This window comes from Stegastes partitus, unplaced genomic scaffold (assembly GCF_000690725.1).
Source record: "Stegastes partitus isolate 25-593 unplaced genomic scaffold, Stegastes_partitus-1.0.2 Scaffold436, whole genome shotgun sequence".
Classification (NCBI taxonomy): Eukaryota; Metazoa; Chordata; class Actinopteri; family Pomacentridae; genus Stegastes; species Stegastes partitus.
The window spans coordinates 108,636-125,542 of record NW_007578167.1 but is presented as its reverse complement, the minus strand read 5'-3'; the positions used below and the strand labels follow the sequence as shown (position 1 = coordinate 125,542).

General features: G+C 45.9%; 1 protein-coding gene across 1 annotated transcript in view; it reads left to right on the top strand.

The window, feature by feature from the left end:
* Positions 1 to 1,412: 1,412 nt before the first annotated feature.
* sash1a (SAM and SH3 domain containing 1a) overlaps positions 1,413 to 16,907 on the top strand; it is a 71,779-nt gene continuing 56,284 nt past the window's right edge. The window contains exon 1 of the mRNA XM_008286161.1: positions 1,413 to 1,602. The gene's annotated coding sequence lies outside the window, so the exon portion shown is untranslated. The remainder of the gene's footprint in view (positions 1,603 to 16,907) is intronic.

The following is a 16,907-nucleotide window of genomic DNA, read 5'->3' as shown; positions in this document are numbered from 1 at the left end:
CTGAGAGGATCCTGGAAGAATCCTTCCAGGAGTGTATGGCGGCATGAAGAGAAGGCTGGAGAAGGGCCTTAGACTCCAGGAGGATTACTTGAAGTGGAAAACTAGTAGTTTGTAGTTTGGATTTGAAATATAACTTTTGTGACACCAGTCCTGGAAGTTTTCTGACGCACCTCGTGTATCATGTGAAGCCACCATTATTGTTTTCAATCCTGTCATCACTTGGAAAAGTGTTGTGCATGTTGATTTCAGGTTTTGTAGGTTTTTTAAATTCTGCATTTATTTAAAGCTATCTCACTGCACAGAAGGCATTTTTGAGTTCTCTGAGTTGGCAGAGTTCTCGTGAACTAATCCCCAAAGTTCAGCTTCGCACCTGGACTCACGCTGTCCTGTGTGTCAACAGGCCTGAGCAGCATTTTCAGCAGCTAACGTGCAGCTTCACATTATCAGAGGGCAACTCTGCTGCTTAGTATTTAGAGTTTGGATATTTGTTCCCTGTTTGTGCCTGTCGGTGTCTGTTCACCATCACCGTGGTGTAGCCCTGCGTTATTTGGTTCCGTCAGCAGAACCGGCTTTGGTAAGCTGTGTCCTGGAGGCTGGATTTGTGGATGAGGAGAAGAAGTTGCTCTGGTATCCGTCCAAGCCCATGTCTGTCCTCCCCTTCCCTTCCAGTTCCCTCTCTTTTCTTTCCCCCCTCCTTTCTCCATCCTCCTCTCCCATGACCTCAGGGAGTCCTCAGGAGGTGCAGCGGTCCAAAACGGGAAGATTTTTTTTCAGTCGCTCTATCCCGAATTAACATCGAAAAAAAACCCCAAACCTCACTGCTGAGTGACTCATTCAAATAATTGTTGCTTTTAGCTGTATCAGGTTTCTCTTTTCTCTGACGCTCTTTTCTTTTTTTATTGTTGTTGTTGCTGCTTTTCTTCCTTTCTTCCCAGTACAGTGTGGTATCTGGGCCACTTGTGAATCGGGGCCTTTCAGTACCAAAAAAAAAAACAAAAAAAAAACGACGAGTGACATCAGAGAGGCAGAGAAAGGATCTAAAAACCTGAGCAGCCCTGTAATTTTCTGTTCTGTTTCTATGATTGCATACACGACCAAACGAGTCCTCGGGTCGCTTCACATGTGCTCATTTTGCATCGAGGTGGAGCTCGTTGTGTTTGACAGGAAGACGCTTTTTAAAGTCATGACAAAGAGGTGTGTGTGTGGCAAAGAACAAAAGAGATGAAAAGGAAAGGGGAGTGTATCACGAGGCCGATTTTTGAAACCGACAAAGAAATCTGAGACTCGCTGAAACATTTTTGGATAGAAAGTTGAAGAGGGGGGGAAGAGTAAAGACATGTGGTAGTGGAGGATGAGATCCCTCCCCTCTCTGCCAGATCGGAGTTACTGTTGACTATCCTATAGCTGCAACCCTCCCTCCTTTCCCCTCCTTCTCCACGTCCCATGTGAGCAGCAGCCCGATGACTGGACCTCTCTGTGTGTCTGTTGCTTTGCTGCGCTCCGGCAGACATGCATTGTTCTCCACTGTACACGACTTGTTGCTGCCATTCTCAGAGAGTTAGTTCGCCCTGCAAGAAAGACTGACTGGAAAAGACTCGAGCGGTGAGTACTGACTGATATTTTCTTTTTGTTCTGAGAGAAGAAGAACTGTCTCATTCATTTCAGAGATTTCAGTTTGCTGAGCGTTGAGGTGATAACTTAGGAGACTCTTAAACGCGGAAAGTTTGGACCGAAGAAGAAACTTTTTGATATGCTCCGGTAGTGAGAGCTCCTTTTCTTTCCCCCTCTTGCTCTTCTCTTGTTTCTAACTGAATAGCTCCCTTTTCGCTGACTCACTCTATTAACCTAATTCATCTGGCTCCACGCTGTGTGGGTGTGTTTAGTGTACATGTGTTTGCCATTGTGTACAATTTTCAGGAGTAATTTTCCACAATTACCTCGCCGTCCTGCTTCCATCGCGGCGGTCGTTTCAGTCGAGTTTAATCGCTCTGCTCCCGTGTTACCGCTCCACGACGCGTCTTCGCCGAGAAGCAGAAAAACGGAGGAAAGACGGATGCAGCTGTTACTCACTGTTTGTCCTCGCTCTCAGGTCCTTATTGATTTCTCTTTCCTCCTCTCTCTGCTCGCCGAATGAGAACAATAGCCTCATGCCTGGCCAAGACCCCCCCAGTAAATAAGCCAGCTAAATATCAACACCGGCAAGATGTCGTTCATTGATTTGCTTTTTCTTTTTTTTTCATCAGATGCACACATACACAATCGAGCCTTGTCGTCTTCAGGGACTCCATTGTTCGGTGGGCATAATTGTTTGTGTGTATGTGTCTAAAGGCCTTGTCCAAAAAGCTCTTGGACAATGCAGTCTGTCACCAGAGGGATGTGGATTTCTGTCTCCCCTCTCCTTTTCCTGTCCAAGTTTCCCCTCCTCCTCCCTTCTCCTTTCACATCTGGATCTCCCCTCCAGCTGACAAGGAACAAGGGAGCGGATGGAGGGAGGAAGGAGGCGTGCATGGGAGAGAGGGATAGAAATCGGAGGAAGAGGGAGTTTGCTCGGGGCCAGGGTTCCCATGCAGGAACTTCACAATGTCCTTGTGAAGGCTGGGATGTATGCGAGGAAACGCGACGGGAAGCGCCACCACACATGCAAGCTCTCATTAGGCGCCCATACATATTTGAAATGTACACGCCGTAGATTCAAACGCGTGCGATTGCAACTCGCTCGAAATCGCACGCAAGCGACTGCGAAGCCAGCGTTAAGCCCGCTGAGCCGCTCGTACGCAGCTGTAGCGTTTGAGCCCGAAGAAGAGAAAAGTGCCGCAGGGCTTTGGCCTGAGCGCGTGTCAAGTTTTCAATGGAATTTCTTTTTCTATTTTTTTTTTTTTTTCTGCACAAGGCTTTAGCTGTCAAAGCCAGCCCTGTTCTCTGTCAGTCTCTTTACCCCGCTACCTTCCGACTCATCCGTCCGTGGCTGATGAGGCTCCCCGAAGTTGAAACCATAATGAAAAGCTCTGGGTTGGCCTGGATATGATTTATATCGTCCTTTTTTTTTTGGTCTTCACCCTCTCTGCCAGATGAAACTATACATGCCAACTGTTTCCGATGTTCTGCCAGGGCTGGGCAAGCGCTCGCCTGCTTATCCAAACCAGGGTCGAGGCCAAAGCGCCATGGCAACAGGTGTATGTTAGTTACTCGTATTAAGGCAAAGTGGCATGGATGCACACATTTCTTTTTTTTTTTAACATCTGCTTCAGAGGTTCTTGCGCCGGCTATGATGTGCAGAGTTTTGCAGAGGGTGGTAATGATTGGGACAGTGATAAAACACCAGCCTTCATTTCCTCCCCACAGCCTCCCAGGAATTGTCTGAGTGTGCAGTTTCTGCCATATGTGCATGTGTCATTCAGTCATCTCCCTCTGTCAGTGCAGCTGGTCTGTGTCTGCCTGCGCCGCCACTTTTTTTTTTCCCCCTCCTGGCCGTTAGCTTCGCCTGCATCTCTGCGTGATGTATAGGCGGGGAGGGATGATGTTACGGTGCAGGTGGCACTGAGGTCACCGCTCACTCTGAACAGCCTCTTCTTTGTGACTTCTGTTGGAGCTGCTCATGTGGATGCCTTGTATGTAATCAGCTTCTGCTTTTCATAGTGAGTTTGTCTTTCAAGTGTTCTGTGATGACTTGAGACAGTGGCTCTGCTTTTGAAGTCATTTTGAGGTTATTGCGCTGCCTTCGTGTTCTGATGTCATCCAGTTTAATATGTGCTGCATTACATCAGCGTGCCAGGCCCGATGAGGTGGTGTCATTTGGCACAACAGGCGGCATACTGTACCGCCCGCGGACCAGCCAACAAGCCCGAGCGCAGAAGACTGAAAATGAGTCCAACCGGGTTAGAAAGCTGGGGTTTGTTGTGGTCGGGGGTAATAACATTCACTCAGCAGTGATGTCAATACGCTGCGCACAACAATGAGTCTCACAGCGACGGAACGAGACCGAGAATACGACCGACAACAAACAAACTCCTCACTCGGACGCAAATAGATGTATAAATTAACATTACAATAATGCAGGGAGAAGCCAAAGCATTGTACATAAACCCAAAAGTTATTTAGACCGTCACAATGAGCGCTTTATTTTAGGCTGGAGATGATATTGTGCAGCAGGCGCACAAACTTGAAAAAGCGAAGTAGATTTAGCATATTGATGGATTCCGCTGACATTCAACCATGCGGATGGGTCACAGTGTGCTACGCTGCAACCATCTGGGGTGTTTATTTTAGAAGATCTTAATATGTCCTCAGAAAACATGCCGTCTGAGCTCCAGATTCTGATTCCTCTCTTCTTCTCTGCCTCTCATTCTCCCACTCTCTCTTTTATTTTAGGACGCATTTGTCTTCGGAGCTGAACCATGAGCTTATAATTTCTGCTCTTGTCTTGGCATGTGCCTCGCTCCCACATCTTTGTTGCTTCGAATCAAAGTCACTTGCACTATGCATGACCGATTACAGCATCTGAGAGGGAGATCTGGTCAGTGCCAGGATCGTACAAATCGACTACAGAGGGCGCATGTCAAATGTCAATCAAATGATCACCTTTTGCATGATCAAAAGAGCTTTGGCTTCGTTGTTGTCATGCTTCATGCCTGCGATATCGTTGCTAAAAGTCCCATCACGAACAATTTCATGTGCTTTCTGACTCGCAGCTATTCGTAGCTGCAGCTGGTACCAATTACTGAAAGGCATTCATTCCCCTTGTTAGACATCGCTGGGGCATATTTATTTTTTGGGGTCCAAAGCGTGTCTGTTTTTTTTATTTTTTTCATGCAAAAGACAGAAACAGCAATTTGAGAGCCAAAACATTGAATGTCATGACAAGACCAATGGTCACAAACACGTCGCTCCACTCACAACATGGGTCGAAGGCAAACGTCCAAGTCACCTCCTCCCCGATCGGCAGCTTCGATGGTCGTCAGGCAGATCGAGTCTATTTAAGATGAATATTAGTGGTGCTACAGGCTGGAAAGTTCTGAAAAGCCTGTATTTGAATTATTGTTTTGTTCAGTGAGCAGAGATATGTTTCAAAGTTAATCTTTCGCAGCGCTATGTTTGGATCGAGTAGGTGTACCAGTGGCCCCCAAAGTATCTTTGTTCATGCAAATCATCCGCAGCCTGTTCGCTCTGCAGCCCAATCGCTTTCCACTGCTTTGCCACAATCGCTCGTTTTGCACAGAGTCTGTTAAATAGACATTTTCTACATTCGATTACTCTTATCCCGTCTGCCAAATTGTGTTTCCTTTGTTGGGCTGTTTTCATCTCCCTTTATCTCTAAAAAAAAAAAGAATTCAGTTTGTGCAAGTGGTTCTGAATTAATGATATCCAGCAAAGTGCAGCGAAAACCCAACAAAATCAGTGATGGACGGTTTTGTTCCGGCCGTATAATGAGCGTGGTCTCGTGTAATGCACAACGAGGTGTCGCGGGTCATCGCGCTGACCTTCAGTTCGAAAACACACACAGGTGCAGCGTCCTGATGTAAGCAGTCCTAAAGGGCTGCACAGTCGCTCAGCCTCCTCCCGAAGATTACCACGATCCCTCTACGCTGTCGCTGTTTTCTCTTTCTGTCGTTGCTTTCTGGCGACATTGTGTAATTCTCAGCGGTTCTGTTGAGCTCTAAAAACCGGCTTTGAAAGCTCATTAAATCTATTTTGGCACAAGTCACAGGCCAGGTATAAATCTCCAGTGAAATCCAAGTTTTGAGCATGTCACAGGTTACACATCATATTGAGATGAGAGGATTACAGCTATTATTGGAGGGGGGAAAAAAAAGAACATTCCCTGATTATAGCCCGACTCCGTGTGTGGATACAAAGAGCTCTGATTACTGCTGGCACCGCCGCCTCACTTCCCAGGATTCCAGGCATTGACTGGCACAGCGGGGGGAGGACAGGAAGGGCTATAGGAGTACACACTTGTGCGTACCGACACAAAGGCACACATGTGGGTACACATAGAAACACAGTGATTAGTGCTTCATAGGTTAATCTCCTGCTTTACTGTAAGCACACATTTCCATTTATTTTTTTAAAGAATTGCGCAATTCCTGTCAGAATGTGTTCATCCGTATGAGCTGCACAGATCACATGCAGCTTTGAGGCCTCAGAGCTCGTACTCCGGCATAATGCATACATTTTTATGGACGAGCTTCGCTTTCGCATGATGCCGTCTAAGGCGTCACTCCGCACTCAATAAAACACCAATAAAGTTTTGATGATCGCGCTTAACGCCGAGCATGCATCCGCGCATGCTTTTTCCTGTTTGTGTTGCCCGCGGCAACGGCTTGGCGAGGACCAGCGGTGATGTCAGCAGTGATGTACGAGCGTTGGAGCGCGAGGGATGACCTCAGCAGAGGGGAAGTCCCGGGGGACTCGTATCAGCTGCAGCCAGCGTTGGCCTGCTCGGCGTTCTCACACTAATAACTAGCGCTGCCTCCACACCGCCCCCTTCGTCTGACTCTTCACAGGCATCACAAATCACCAGCATGCAACACGACAAAGACCTCTGACACAGACGCACACAAGAAAGTCAGACCTGCCACACATGTGTAGACGAACCAAGGTGTTGGAAGCAGTTGTGGACAAATGGCCTCAGACTGCTTACCTTGCCCAATCTGCTGATGGAAGAAAATACCCCCCCTTAACAATAGCATTTATATCATCTGCAAAGAAGTTTATATTCTCAGGTGAATCTGTCGCCTCGTAGTGAAACAAAAGTCGAGCTGAGTCACTGTCACGTGAATAACTTCAGTAACGCTTTTGGCTCCGGTGAATTTCTCGCCGTGTTCTGTTTTTCTCTAGAATAAACATAAATTTACTTGGAAGATAATCAGCAGTTCAACTGAATAGCTGAATAAGCCCTGATATGAGTCATTCTCCTTTTTAGTGCAACTTAGGCCACTGTAACTTTATTAGCGTTTACAAGCCAGTGGAGGAAATGCAAGCAAACCTTGGATACAACAACATCAATGACAGAAACGTGGAAAACACCTTTTCATAGTTGAAGCAAACTGCTGCCTCTTGATTTAGAGGGTCGTCCAGGATGAAATGTGGAGATTTTGGTCACTAGAAGCGCTGTAGGACACTGTTTGGATGAACAAGTGCTTCTTTGGAGCTCTACGTGTGAGTAAAGACCGACATGGGAGATGTTTCTTCCAAAGACGTCACTATGACTATATGGTGAGATACCAGCGGGAGTAGAATGAGTGAAGCTGATCCTCATGAAGCTGTTAAGATTTATCTTGAGTTTACAACAGCTAAGATCACATGAGCTTCTCTCACATTTCGATGTTAAAATGTGCATCAGACACGCTTCCGAAGCCAATTTGGACCTAAATGTAACGTTTCTTTGGACGTTCCGCAAACATTCTGGCTGTGTGTGTGAAATGAAAAGGGTGACAACAGATCTCATGGTTTTGTGGATTTCCGCAAAGGTTGGCAGCAAAGAAACGTGCTGTAAATATGCCAGTGAAAGAGAATGAGGAGAGTTTTTATACAATGCAGACTTCTAAACCTCGGAAACACTGAGGTTGTGATTGTTGTGTACGTTGCTTTCCCCAGACTTGGATACGGTGCACTTGAGCGAGTAACGCTGACTGGAAGTGGTGTATATATACATGCATTAAGTGAAACGGTCAGATTTGTATGCTGTAATTTAAATAATAAAGTGTTTCCTGTAAGTAACTCCAGTGGTTATGCCGTCAACCTAAAGCTCAGGATTCTGGCATCTGGCACATGTGTCCTGTGGCTTTTTTTTTTTAGGCATTTGTGTTGTTGGCATCCGTGTGTTTTCACTGATATTCCTTAGATCCTGTTTTTCTTTTTGACAAACCAGCACCAGGGTGACATTATGGAGCACAGGGACAAGCCCACCCACCACCACACACCACAACCCTCCTGGACTGGTTGTTCCGCTCAGGTTGGCGGAGGGCTGCCCTGCCCGTGCCTCTGATTGGAGCAACAGTCAAACCATAAATGACTGGTTGCCTCTTCCTGGGACAGCTGCGCTACCAAACCTAAATGGGAAAATAATCACAGCAGCACCAGCCACATCCACGGAGACGGATCAGGAATGCTGCGTGTTTATAAGCAGCGCTCATGGCGACACGTGTGTTGCTCCAAACCTGTTTATTCGAGTGTGACTCGTATGAGGTTTGTAATTAATCAGCGCGTGAATTATTCTCCTTCTTGGGATGGATTCGGTGTCGTGCTCACTCAGGGTGTTTAATGGCTGCTGTAAAAGTAAAGGCACATAAAACACCGTATGTTCTGAGAGCAGAGGGAGGAGGATAGAGATTAATGTGCGACTTTGTGGTGGCTCAGAAGTCTGATTTCTACTTTAAATTGATTTGTCTTTCTTTTAAAGTAAAGCTTTGCCTTTACAAAACCAATTAGACGTTTTTTTCCCGTGCAGCTCAGTGAGCAGCATGACCCCGACTCCATGGCTCTTCTGATGGGTGACATGTATGAATATAATTGGCTCGACTTGACCCTGGCAGCTCTTATGTATTATCGATGCTTTGCCCCAGGGGGAGCTGTTGCTCCAGACGTGGACTGTAGAATCCCTGCCCTGCCCTGTCCTGCCCCCTGGATCCACAAAACATCCTCTCGGAAACTTCCCCTCTTGCCTTTTTCTACCCATTTCTTAATCAGTGCTTTCTGTTTACTTTCCTGTTCGTGCTTTTTACTCTCATCACAAAAAAAACTATTTTCAGCTCACCAACAATGCCAGAAGTTTTCCCTACCTTTCTCTTTGCCATTACATCATAGCCCAAAACCCAGGCCGCAGCGGTAAACATGTTTCCACCACATGTCCAGGGCTGTCTAATGCATAAACAGACTGGATCAGACATCTAAGTGAGGCTATGACTGAGCTGGGCTGACTTTATTCACTGTAAGGCGGTGCAAAGGGAAATGCAGTGCTGTGCTCTTTAGCTTTATCCCAGGAGAGCTTCAGTGTCGCGGTGAGTAAACTTGATAGAGTCGTAGTTAAACATATGACAAGTGGTTTTCTGTGTGCGTTGTTGCTTAAATGCGATTTTAAAAAGCATGTTTGTGGCGCCTGCATGCTTCCATCATGTTTAACAGCAGCCTGGCTTTAATCACCAGGTGCGGTTGTATGTTGTGGATTTTTTTTTTATGGCTTTTCCTAAAAAAAAAAAAGAAAAAACAAACTTCTGTACATGATGTTTGGTTACATGTATTCTATAGTGGAGGTGTCTTGAGTGGTTATAGCTGCCCCAGCCCTACACACGCCCTTGGAAATACCCCCCGACCCGCTCACGTTTAGCTTTTTAGCTCCCCTTCAGATATGGAGAGCTTTCAAATAGCTCCGCTCAAATCTCAGGTCTCTGCTTTACAAGCCATATGTGCTTATGGTTTGGTTTTTTTTTTTTGCTGCTCTGAGATCATCTGGAGCAAATCATCCTGCAGCTGTCCCTCAATATATTCCAGTGTTTGACACGGAACAGAAAAAAAAAATCTGTGTATATAAGAAGGAGGAGAGAGAAGTGAATTGAAACTGGGGTGACCGTGGTGGCGTTTGAACCTCTGCTGCCACGTCTGACTCCATCGCTTTGTACCCGAAGGTTTGATCTTTTCTTCTCAATTCACGACCCAAAAACAGTTTTTATCGTTGTGTTTTTTTAATGGAGGAGTGTATTCTTCATGTAAACGCTACTTAATGGTGGATATAATAAGATGGCTGATGTGGTAGATAGCAGAGAGAGTAACGGCAATAAAAGAGGAAAAAGGTAAATACCACCCTGGTCTGGGCCAGGTGCCAGCTCAGCGCCACAGGATATGGATCTCTTTTTAGCCAGCGTGGGCTCAGCACCAAGCCCTACAGCGAACACCTCCTGTGAGTGTGTTTGGGTGTCCTCCAGAGACCTCCTCCCTCTGACCAGCGATGCCACGCATGACGAGCTCTCCGTCTCGTTTCTTCGTGTTTTGCAACCTGCCAGATCGACCAGTGTTTTTGTTTCATTTTGTTGTTGTTGTTGTTGACACCAAACATTGGCCCAGTTTTTTTAGTAATCACGGCACCGCGGGAACATATTTCCTCTGACGGTATATAATTAAAGTGTTTTGTCAGGAAAAAACGAGAAACATTCGCTCGATCCAGCTCGTCAGACACAAGAGCTGGATGCTTCTCGTGGTATTTTTTAAAACATTTCATAAACTAGACATTACATAAAGTATGAATTAGTTCAAATGAATATACTTCTACTGTACATGTTACATTTAAACACCCATTTACCACTGAAATATCCAGATAAAGACTCGATTCAGACGCAGAATCTCCTCTTTAGAAATGTGTCTTTACCTGAGACGGAGCCGTCTGTAGCCCAGGCTCTATTCTACCCAACATGCACTTAATCTCAGTGGGCCTATTAACCTTTCTACCGCTCCTGGTCCTGCCGAGTCCTCTTGGCTCCGGAGAATCTCGGCTCTTCCAGAAGGGGGGGTGAAGGTAGCAGGCTCTTTCACTGGTGCCTCTAATCTAGTCCTTAAAAAACCCACCGAGCTAATGACCGCCGACTGCTCCGTTTGCGTCGCTCGTCAGCCTGGACGCCGGGTTTGTTTGTTGCTGCACGTGTTCGCGTGTTGGCCGCATGCTGACACGGACAACGGAGAGCGGCGGAGGAGTCGAGTCGGCCAGAGTCAGGAAGGTGTGTTAATTAGGTCTCGGCCACCGTCTGGACCAGAGATTTCCGACACGACTCCCCGCCGGCGCATAATGAGGTCTCGTCAGGCAGAAGCGACCCGTCGCCGCGGCTCACGTGCCAGGCATCGGGCCATCGCCATGGTAACCTCCGAGTCCCTTCGCCACCTCAAAGGGGTCTGAGTCAGCCAATTACAGAAGAGGGACACGACCGGAGTCGGATGTGGTTTGAATGTTTCAGGTGGAGAGCAAAGGTGACTGCTGTGTTTCAGAAGTGGTTCGCTCTTGTACTATGTTGGATTTGTGTCCAATAGCTCCTGTTTTAAATCAGCCTTTTGAGTCGAAAGCACATTAATTCGTGGCATTTTGGTTTTGATTGACTGATTCAAACCCCTGCTGCTTAAATGGACTCCAGCATATTAAAACAACAGGAAGGTTTTACTCATAGAAATGTTTTCTCTCTCCTTTTTTCTTTTCTTTTTGTTTTTAGAGCACAATCCACATGTTCGACCAGCGCTTTGTGCGTCACCATGTGAACCTCTTTAAGCAATTAGGAAAATGTACAAGTTTTTGTTTTGTTTCGTGTTTTTGTGGCTCGACGCTGCCACCGGGTTCATATTTTGTCGGTGTAAGCAGGATCCGCTGGACTAAAACGGGGGGAAATTCCTGTGAAAGTGGAGGCTACAGTGGTTGAGCTGAGCTTGCATTATGTTTGTGTGTTGTGTGGTTGAGTTTGGCGTAGACAGCCAACCAGACAGACAGAGACAGATTGAATCCGTGCAAACACAAATACACACACACACACACGGAGAGAAGCCTGGAAGTTTGTTTTTTGGAGGGGAGTGTGTAATGAGACACTGGCATAGCAGCTGATTGGTTGTCCTTCCTGCCAATCAGCTGTTTACTGAGGAACTTTAATTGTGTTGCTCAAATAGTCAGACATTATAGTTATGTAGATCATTTTAGCCAATCGCTACATCAGAGTGGCAGAATATTGTAAGTGACGTCTTTATTTGAGATATAAATGACCTAAAAGTCTCCCTGTGATGTCTGATGGTATAAATGAACAGGGGAAAGAGGAGTGACAGGCAGCGATATAAAGTTATTGGGAGGGAAGTGTGAAAGCAGCTTAATGTGCTGTGGTCAGGTATAAACCAAACTGGCTAATGATGGCCAGGTCTTAAATAATGTGCCCTCAGTTGAATCTGGAGAGCAGGACGATGTACACTGAGCCAGTCAACAGTTTACTGGCACATCAAACCTACTATTCGCCGACACTCGAGCCACCCAGATGAAGTTTACTGAACAAAACTGTTGATTAATTCATAGCTAAGAAGAAGGATTTTACTTTGGTTTGAATCTACGTTGGCAGGAGGGTATCTGAAAATGAATTTCTGTTTAGTTCAGTGGGCCGAGTCCGTGCCAGAGAATTTGTAGCTCTAAGAATAATAATAAAAAAAGTGTTAAGGGAGTGTTTATAGTTGGAATGATTCAGTTTAGCTGAAGATTGACGGACAATGAGCGATCGCAACTTGCAGGTTTGAACTCTGACAAAAAAAAAATCAAGTAAATTTCCTCTTTTTGACTCCTTAAATTGAATAATCGCATCGGGAATCTGTTCAGCTGTGGTACTGGAACCAATATCTTCAGCAATATGACTTCTACCAGCATCGAGACGCATGCTTGTGTTGAAAATCCCTGTGAGCTGAGGTTTTGAAATTCATCCTTCACTGCCAGTTCGAAGAACTTTTTAGCGCGTCAGCATGTATTTTTACATGGCTGTTTATTTGCCTCTAATGTGCAAATGGCCAAATATGTGTGACAGATTATGTGTTGCGGCCTGTGTGTGAGATATATGATGGCTGTGTGAGTACTGACAGTAATTACAGAAGGCTGTACCACAGCAGCCCGAGGCTGGCTGAGTAACAAGTTATTAAACATCTAATACATAACCAAATGTCAGCCGTGTCTGCAGCCTTCTCTGCTAGCAGCGTGATATAAATCTACAGGATGGTGAAGCTGGAAGTGTCCGTGATGCATGGCTCGCCGTGAATTCTTCGTATGAAAAGATTATAAATGTGGGCTTGAGGTATTTTTAGATATGATTTGCAGTTTGCATGCAGCTTTTCATTCCGTCAGTGTGTGTGTGTGTGTGTGCTGTATATCTGTGTCTGTTTATGAGTGTGTGCCAGGGATAATGTGGCATCTCTGGAGCTGGAATCCTTCTCACGGCACTCTCACAAGAGACTCTCTGTCCTTCTCTGCTTCTGTAAGACCTGAATGTTGTCTTTTAGTTTCCGTAAAGGTGGCTCCTAAACAGTTGTCCAGATGCATTACCGGCGCTTAAATATGCTTTTGTTAGTTTAATACTTGGACCAATATTTGAGCTCCTTGTGTCTGTGGTGTCTCACTCCGTGCTGCCACTTGCTGAGACAACAGGTGAGACTATTTAGGTGGAGGAACAAAGCAGAGGCAGACCAATAAAATCTTTATCGAGGCCCACTGGCTACTGTCTTGTTAGCTCTGGAGCTGCACAGCAAATGCATGGCTGTTGTATCTCTGTCTGCGTTGTGTTGCGTGTGCATGCCTGTGCTCCTCAGTGTGTCTCTGAGTCCAATAAACCTGAAATGAGCACCATAAAACGGAGCTTTGGATGGAACTGCAGGGGATAATTATGCAGCGTGTTCGCAGCACACATGGTCATTAATAACACGGAGGCCAAGCCGATTTTTTACAGCATCTAGCTCAGAGGCTAACATATGGCAGACTGGCTGACTAGACATAAATGGACACGGATTGAACAGACAGTCCAGTGTCCTGCATGTGCTCCGTGGCTTGTAAGTATATTTGACGACAGCAGGGGGATCCACTATGTCCCGTTTTACTGCCTCGTCCTGAGTTACCAGAGGAAGAAGCATTTTGAAAAGGTTTTAGAAAAGTGGCAGAAAGAGGTCAAATAGGAGAGCTGCTGATCAGCCATCAAACACTATGAATGATTAAACTTTTCTGTCTAATCAGGGTAAAAAAATACAAAAATGACATTCAAAATTAAAGGTGCATGTAATTTTTTCACTGGTTTTCTAGATTATGTGCTCAAAATTAACTTTTTATTTTTCCATTTTCAAACAAAACTCTCCTTTTTGCTTTGATCAGACTGTTAGTACACTGAATATAGACTCAAAGGTGGTTTTTGTCCGGGAAATAAACATTGGAGATCCCAAAAAAAGAATAACAACCAGCTCTGGGTTTGTAATCTCCATTCAGGAATAATCAAGAGCGAACAGCTTTTTTTTTTAAGTACACAGAAGCACCACAGCTGCCTATTTTTATTCAAGTATTTCAGTTTTCTTCATTCGATTTGAGATGATTTACAGGCGATAGTAACACATCTGCAAAGCAAAAATGTTATCCAGTCGACAGAGATAAACAACAAAAGCAATCAGACAAAAAAACAGACTTTTAATTTTGTCCTGTCAGGGTTGCATCACATTTAACAGCGTTCTTCTAAAAAGTTCTGTATTTATAGACACTCACAGTGGAAGTTAGGTGTATAAGGCATATGTAATGAACACTTTATTGTGGGATTTGTTTTGCCCCGAGACGTTCTGGACTCCTCTCGTGCTCGATCCATCTTGCCAAAGTACATCCAGCCCGCAGAGTGAGATGACATTAGCCGTCAGCCTGGCAGTGCCATCCTGACTCCAGCGCAGCTGCCCGCCAAGTCCCATGACCTCCAACACATCTCCTCTGTCTGCACCTGTGGACTCGCTCGGACGAAACGAGCAAGCAAACAAACAAACCCCGTTCTTGTTGTTTCCGAGCACACCTGCGGACACCGTTTTTTGACAAAGATGTAATTTATTCCTCCTGTATCGCCTCTTTCCTCTCCGCGACTCTCCGCCCAACGCTGTGCACTCGCTGTAAGGACGCCGGCCTCGCTCATGACTTCAGCAGCTCGCTTACATCCAAAACAACATCTGTCCTTTCTGATTATAACACCCTGGAATCTGGGTTCACACACACACACACAGAGCGGCGTAACATAATCACCGACCACATGGCCACGGAGGCGTGCGCTGCATGGAGAATCTGGGAATCCGGGGCTTAGCAGAAATATGCTTTGTTTTTCTTTATTAGCAGTTTTTTTTCTGGCACAAAGCAGATGAAAGGAGGACCTGCAATTACCGGGACATTATTGAAAGCATGGATAACGACTTGTAAATACTACTCGGAAATGCCTGTGGCTGTGGGAGGCATAATATCGTTTGACTGTTTGCGTATCGACACTTTGCTTATTTAAATGTGCATACCGTAGACTGAGCCAACATATGCAGGCCTCTTACAATCCAAAATGTCTTATCTGCGTTAACAACTGCAGGTCCAGTTGTACCAAACATGCAGAACCTCCAGCTCCACCGCGGGCCTTTTTTCTTTTATCCTCGCTGCATCTCAGTGGCACCGACTTTCTTCTGAATTCCTGCATCGCATTAAAAAAAACTCGCAGCACATTTCCTGGAAGATTCAGGTTTACAGCTTTGACTTTGCTTGACAATGCCCCCAATCCATACAGCGTTTCCTTTTTAACTGACACACCGTACAGCGCCGTGAGAAGCGTTGACAGCGTATGAGGTGGTTATCACATGTGCCTCGTACCCCGGGCGTCTCCTTTCCGTTGTTGTTTCTCAGCGTTGTCTCCCGGTTGCCTTTGCATATCACTCTATGTGTGTTTATCTCTCTCGGTTCCCCCTTTTTTCCTTTTCTCTTCCTTTTCAACTCCAGCCCAGAGGTAATTCCTGTGTTGATATTTGAAGTTAACAGCTTTCAGAAGACTTTCCACTGTTCCGGCTGACCGCCCTACGCAACAAACAACAAGGCGATGGAGATGACTTCCCCTCACAGCGTTGTTTTCAGCAGGAAAGACCAGTGTGTTGATTTAATTTAATGAGTTGCTTAGCTGAGGGAGGGGACCGAGGAAACAGTAATTAGTTGTCATGCTAATTGGGCCTGTGTGATAACTCCCACACGGAGCTCAGCGGCGTGTGAAGCGCGATGGGGTCGGCCTGCCTCCTCGTCTCACAAACGGACACGCGCGCTTTCTTAGGCGGCGGAACGCAAACACACACACGGATACATAACAAACCAGCGCTCAGCGTTCAAAGAAAAACGCCGAGAGACCGTCAGGCCTTTGACCCGTCAGCTAAGCGGAATTAATGATGTGAAAGTCTTGAACGCAATTATTCAGACGGAGAAATTACGCTGAGAACTGAAGGGAGGAAGGTTCAGGACTTTCGATCCAATTAGCTTTGGGTGTAAATCTATATATTGGGGGGAAAAAAAGGAGGGAGAGACCGAAACATGGGGTAAGAAAGATCTGATAATCAAAGGAGAGACGACTGCTGCTCTGTGTCATCCGTTCATTTCCATTGATTCTTTATCGAGAACTGATTTTCTAAATGGGACGAAATAAAGACTTCTTATTTGGTGATCTAACTGCAGAGAGCATCCATGCGTGTGTCACTCGTGTGTGGTCATGTATGGCATCGATGTCCGCCCACCGTGTTGTTACTTACCCCTGCCATGACTCCCCACGGAGGTATTTTTAAGCCCTGGGGTCACTGACCTCCACTAAAGGGTCACTCTCGCTATCAGGGGAGGTCCGTTCGCCTTAACACGACCTGCATTCTTCTTCTATCTCCATGTCCTCCTCAGTCTCTGTATCTCCTCAAGTCTTCGCTCCACCTTTCAGTCGTACTCAACAAATCGCTGGAGCTAACGATTGGCTGTCTTTCATGAGCCCATTGTTTTCTAAATATACACATTACATCAGTTCCTGTGTGTTACTGTATGTGCCCGGTGGTGAAGAGTGATTCTGAATCAAAGGGATCCTCCCCTCGCCTCCTAATGAGTGCGTTCACACACACACTACCTGGTTTTGTGCTCATCTTGCTGAATCATCTTCAGTGGAAAATTACATACAGTGACACATCAGAATCTTGGCAAGTTCATTTCTAGAAAATCTACCGACTCAGCGGAAGTTTATCTGAGTCTTTAGGGTTACTTGGTGTGTTGGAGTGGTTCATCAGGAGACTCAAGTGGGAGATTAGTCGATTCTCTGTCGATGTAATGACTCTGCAATGCCTTCATGTCTGCGCTGATAGCTGCGACACACATGTTGCTCTTCTCTGTGCCAGTAGAACGAGAAGGGGGG